The sequence below is a fragment of the Marmota flaviventris genome, chromosome 2 (assembly GCF_047511675.1).
Source record: "Marmota flaviventris isolate mMarFla1 chromosome 2, mMarFla1.hap1, whole genome shotgun sequence".
Taxonomy (NCBI): Eukaryota; Metazoa; Chordata; class Mammalia; order Rodentia; family Sciuridae; genus Marmota; species Marmota flaviventris.
In genome coordinates this window covers 148,110,938-148,117,294 of record NC_092499.1, presented here as the reverse complement: position 1 = coordinate 148,117,294, position 6,357 = coordinate 148,110,938, and the positions used below count along the sequence as shown (strand labels likewise).

General features: G+C 41.8%; 1 pseudogene; it reads right to left on the bottom strand.

Annotated features, from left to right (window-relative positions):
- Positions 1-2,096: 2,096 nt before the first annotated feature.
- Positions 2,097-2,597, bottom strand: LOC114107877 (ribonuclease P protein subunit p25-like protein; annotated as a pseudogene).
- Between the last annotated feature and the right edge of the window lie 3,760 nt (positions 2,598-6,357).

The following is a 6,357-nucleotide window of genomic DNA, read 5'->3' as shown; positions in this document are numbered from 1 at the left end:
CTTTTCTTTTTCTTTTTTATTACTGTATAACTTTTATTTTTTAAATTGATTTAAAAAAATAAATGACAGTGGAATGCATTACAATTCTTATTACACATATACAGCACAATTTTTCATATCTCTGGTTGTATATAAAGTATGTTAACACTAATTTGTGTCTCCATACATGTACTTTGGATAATGATGTCCATCACATTCCACCATCCTTGTCTCAGCTTTCTTTCTTCTCTCTAGAACAGAAATCGGCAAACATTATCTCTAAAGTGTTTGCTAATTAATATTTTAGGTTTTGAAGGTCTTAAGGTTTCTGTCATAACCCCTCAACTTTGCTGTTGCGATGAGAAAGCATCTATAGAAAATACATGAAAGAACTTGGCTGTGTTCCAATAAAACTTTATATAAAAAACCAGTTAGTGGGCCAGTTTGGGTTGTGGACCATAGTTTGCTGGCTGCTTTTCTAAAACTATCTGTGACAATAGGGGAGGTCTCTTATGAGAAAGGCACTTTTATCTCGATTTCTATCTTTACCTCTTGAGGAGGTAAACTTGCCTCATTTGGCATATGAGAACCCTGAGACTATAGCGACAGTCGAGTTGCCCATGTAGCACAGCTGCTAAGAGACACCCGTGGATTCGGATCTAGATCTACTGAGTCAGAATCCAGCATTCTTTTTGCTATTGGTTTTCCTTGCTTTTCCCTTGGAGTATGGGCTATTAGCTCCCAATGTTCGCTGTGCCAATGTGGGGTCACTTCACCTGATTCTTCTGGACTTGCAACCTGTGCCAGCCAACATATACTGCAGGAAACTGCCCGTTACCCAACTCTTCTGCTTATGAACAGGCAAAGTATAAAGGACACTGTCCTTTGAAACATACAGAAACTGGGCTGAATTTTCTACAACAGGCCTTTGTGCACAAGCCAGTGAAACACCAATAGGAAAAAAAAATAACCTTATCGCAAATTAAAAGAACAATCTTTAGAAAATAGCTGAAATGTAAGGTTAATTGGAGCCAGAAATGTCAAATTAATGCAGCAATGCACCGGGGAGCCTGCCCTGGCCTTTGTGCACAGAACCAGTGCACACGATGAAGGGAAGCAGGGAATGATATAATAGGATTTTAGGGAGTCCCCTGTCATATTAAACAGGCTTTGCAATTAATTTCTTGCTGCAATGTTATTTTCATTGGCCTATATTTTCTTTGACCTCTCACATTTTTTAAGCGACCAATGCAGGGCAAGTGGGATTTAGGATTGAAAAAAAACTTCCACAAAACTGTTTTGACTTAAAATCAGTAGAAATGAGATAAAACTGCATTGGGGGGTGGGTGGGATGTAAGACCACCCTTAGGATCACTGGTTGTTCGGTGGGAAGATGCCGACTGACCTGCGTTGCTTGGTGATTTACGCCCTCCTTTTTCTCAGCCCCTTTAGTAACCTCCCAGGTCTCGTCTTGCTGGGAAGTCTTGGGATATGCAGGAGGAGGACAGTGGCCATAAGGCCAAGATCTTTCATTCACTGAATGCAAAACACAGGCCCCTCATCATCTTCATAAAACCCCTTTGAGGTATGTTCTCTAATTATTGCCCATTTTCAGATGGGGGAAATGGAGGCACAGAATGGTTAAGCACCTTTTTGAAGCCACACAGGTAGTCAACATCCCAGGCTGGGAATTGAACCCAGGCCTTTCTGATTCCAGGGGAGGTTTAACCACGTGCTATACTTTTTCCTCCTCATGATGGCCTGAAATTTCTCCTGGAAGAACTGCAGGCTACATAATCACAAACTATTTTATTTTACTTATTTCTTCATCAGACAAATGGGCAAACCTTTATTTTCCTGACTCCCCTCACTTGATCTCTGTCAGAAGGCAGATCAGATGTTCTATAGGATTGAGGCAGAGTAAGCCCCTTTCAAACAATCCAGAAATTAGCAGACACCCACACCTGGCACTCTTCACAGCAGTCCCTTCCCATATGCCAGAGAGAAGGGGGAGGCAGGACTTCCTTGGACCCAAGACTTTCTGGGATTGTGACTACAAAGGCTTCTCAGAAAAGGCTCAGCCATCCCAAATAGTCAGGCCTGGAGAACAGCCTGGCTCAGCAGGTCTTCAGGACAGGGTGTCTCAAAGGTCTTCTTCTAAGTTGGGGTCCACAACCAGGACTGGGCATGGACCCCAGGCTAGGGTGTGCCCCAGGGGTCTGGTGGCCACACTCTCTGGGGCTCAGGGACTCTCAGCTGAGCAGAACCCACATTGCAGGTGCATGGCATGCCCTGTGAGCAGGTCTAGACCTGTGTTAGGTGAAGTTGGGACCCAGCTGTCCTCAGTGTGCAGGAAATGCAGTTTGGTGAGCTGGTATAGGTCTGGGAAGAGCTGTGGATAATCTCAGGCTGTTGACAGCCTTCCCTGCAACCCAGCCAGAACCTGAGAGCACCACATGCCCTGTGCTGCCCGTCTCCAACAGACCTAGTGCCAGCCTCAGCAGGGTTTGAATTTTGCTGCCATCTTGGACCCACAAATCCAGGGTGTCAGGAGATAGCTGGAACACTGGTGAAGGTTCTGGGAGCTCTACCGAGCCAGCTTTCTGGTAGTTCTCCATCCTGTTTGCTGTGGTGTCCATGAATCTTGCCTACTCAGCCACCACTCCCTGCTCACACTGGATCCTCACAGCATAGCCAGGATGGCACACAGGCTAGTCAACAATTTTATTTTTATTCTCTAATTTTTAATTGTGCTAAAAATAACAAGATTTACCATTGTAACCCTTCTCAAGTGTGCAGTTCAGTGGCATTAAATACATTCACAGCGATGTGCAATCATCACCACCATCCAACTCCAAACTTTTTTTATCATGCAAATCTAAAATTCTATATACATTTGACAGTTCCCCACCCTCCACTCCCCCAGCCCCTGGCAGCCGCCATATTACTTTCTGTCTCTGGGAATTTTACTACTCTAGGTAACTGCCATGTTGTGGCATGTGACAGAATTTTTTTCTTTTTTAAGGGCTAATAATCCTGTATGGAGATAGTACATTTTGCTTATCCAGTCCTGGGCCCAAGAACACTTGTTTTTCTTCCACCTTTTGTCTATTGTGAGTCATGCTGCTCTGAACCACAGTCAATTTTAAAAGTAGGTATTAGCGTGTGACTATAAAAGGGGTGCATGGGTGATTTCTGAGGTATTTGGTAATGTTCTGTGTTTTGATGGTGGTGGTGGTTATTGGAATTTGAAGTTTGTTTATGGCTCAAACTGACTACCCCCTGACCCCTAGTATATAAAAATTGGTGAAAACTGAATGCGGTCCATAGTCCTGTGAACAATATTGTACCAAAGTTAGTTCTCTGGTTCTGACATTGTGCTACGAGGTCACTATTGTATAGTTCTTTTTTTTTTTTTTATAAATAACATGGACTCTACACTGTTTTGCAACTTACTGTGAGTTTTATTTGAAAATAAGAAGTTAAGTCATGCCCACGGGGAGAGAAGTTAGTAATTGGTTTGCTACACCAGCTCAGCCCCTACAAGGGTGTCATATTGTGAGAGTGTTACCAGAAAACCTTCCAGCAGTTCTGAATTTTCAAAGACCGCTCATTACCATGTTAGCAAGAAATATTTTGTTCATCATAAAATGATTGTGTCCATAATGGCAACAGGGGTAAAATTAGCACATTAAGTTTGGGATTTTATTTGTGCAGAAGAGAGGGCTTGGTAGTTTCCTTGAGGTCATGTGTAATATCCAGTGTGCCATGCAGTGGGGTACAATGATCCCCATGTAGACATTGCTATTGCACTTTGTAGATAAGGAGATTGGGACCCTAGAGGGGTAAGTGATGGTCCACTGTCAGTGAGTTAGGCAGGCTGCACTCATTTATCTTATGGCAAGTCTCTGTCCTTTCACCCACACCATTCTTCCTGAGTGAAGCAGACTTACATGGAGCAAGGGTTGTGAACGTGGGTAGTGTTTGGGGATGGCTTAGTGTTGGGGATGATGCAGAGTGATGTGATCTCCTGGGTTCTCAGCTTGAAGCTGCCAACAGATGCGTATGCTGAGATTTTTAAGGACCAAATTGTCAAAAGGTCTGAGCACCCTATGAAAAAATAAGATACATTCAGACTTTGGGCTTAATTATTTTTTCTTACAAGGTATGCGGGCTTTAAATAAGAGGCAAAATTCTGTATAACTTTGCTGTGTTGGGCTTTCTCAGAAAAAAAAAATATATATATATCTGGAAAATTTTTGAATGAATTTGCGGTAGGGAATTTAAAAGTCTTGATCTCTTTAGAAAGCTGGAAGCATGAATTCTGAATATCATTACTAAAACGTTCTGTATCTTTATAGAAAAATGTTGGTTCTTGGAATTGTTGGAATACCTACAACTTAACATTAGTATAGTTCATATTACTAGGTCTGGTCTCACTGTATATCATGCTGTTTCAAAGCATTCATCCATTGTCAGTCTAATTTGGAATAAAATGTCATGTTAATTTAGAAATATCTCAGGAGACATGCCTAGTTTTCAGACACGGACAGTGAGCTCTAGGAAGACAGACGAATGCTCCCTGCATGGGCGACAGTGCCTCTCAGAAGGCCAGGAAGCCATGGCCAAGGGCAGGTTGGAGAGCTGGCTGCCCCTCTTTCTCAAATGACGAAAGTGAGCATCTGGATGCTTGTTTCTGTGTTCCCCACCACCTTGTAAGATAAATATTGTTTTCTTTGCTTTACCACGGAAGTAGGTGAGGCTCAGAGGGTTAGTTAGCTAAGGATTGCAAATTGGTAAATGAAACTGCTTGGTTTGATCCTCCCTTCTGATTTTAAGTTCAGTTCGCATTCCTGCACACTATGATGAATTTCCTATCATTTGGTTCTCTAGACAAGTGAGAAAGTCAGAGATTAGAACATTGTGGCTTCAATTACAGTTTTCTATAGGTGTGTCTTCGATGTGTGTGTATTTATATACACATTAGCATTTGCTATTTCGTATCTGATGAAATTTGATTTTTGATGTGATTTTTTTGGACAATGTTAATTTGTTTTTTCTTCTGCAGTGCTGGGGATCAAGCCCAGAGTCTTGCAATGTTAGGCAAGTGTGCTATTCTTAGCCCCCAAATGTTCATATCTTACATGAAATGTGTGAGTATTGAAAATCCACCCAAACCAAAAAATGAGATTGAGAGCATTTAGCCAGCTCAGCAATTCATGATCTCTTAATAGATGTGAACAGTGATAAAAAGATATGTGTATGCAGCTGGTGTATTTCCAGCACTTTGGCTTCCATTGAGAATTTAGGTTTCAGAGGTAGTTTCCAACTTTTTTTTAACCCTCCCCCTACAATACCCCCAATTATTTATATTTCTAGAATGCTGAGAAGGTGGGGAAGGATTTAATAGTAATATGGGCAAATCCTTAATTGGCTCTGCCAGCCAGGTGGCTAGTCGATGAACCACCATATTTCAATGGCATAAGCATCAACTTATAGTTAAATATTTGCACGTGTATCTAATTGTCTATGCAAAATTGTTCCTGCTAAACAGGAGTCTGGTTGAGTCTTCAAAATAACCTGGCATCCAACATGCATTAATATTTTAAACCATTATGAACACTTGGTGCTGTAGATCCAATTTTACTAATGTGTTTTTTAAAAACACCTCCCACAGCAGAGCGTAATTTTTTTTTTTTTGGTATATCTGTAGCTAGCGTATAATGCTATCGTAAGTTTCCAGGAACCAAGAATCCTGATGATATATTCAAAGTGTCCAAACAACCAGTAAAAAGCATCCACTTAATAGATGGGTTATTATTTTTTCCCAAGTAATGCCAGAAAACTGATTTGACAGATAGAGCTGCTGAGTTAACTTTATGTTACTGTCTCAAATTATGAGAGAATTAGTCACTCAGGTCACATGGATGGATGAGTGCATAGCAGCAGTTACTCAGGCTTTGACCCATGAAGGAAGTCCTTCATCAAACATGCAGAGTGCCTGTTGTGCTCCTGCCTCTGTGTTGGAGGGAGCAACATCTGCTGATGTTTTGATGTGATGATGCAGATGGGGTTTGGGAGAGGGAATCTTACACCCTGCCCAGGAAGGGAGGTGAACTCAGGGTGCAGAGTTGAACCATCAGAAGGTACCCTGCAGGGAGGAAAAAGGGGGCCAAGGTAGTCCAGAGTGTGGGAGCAACTGTGCACCACAGACAGAAGAGAAAGGATAGAGCAGGCTTGGGGAAGACTGAGGGGTTGGCTTGGTGTCTAGCAGATGAGGCACCACAGAGGGTGAAAGTATATTAGTCCATTTTGTGTTGCTATAACAAAATATCTGGATATGTTGATTTTATAAATAAAAAAGGTTCATTTAACTGA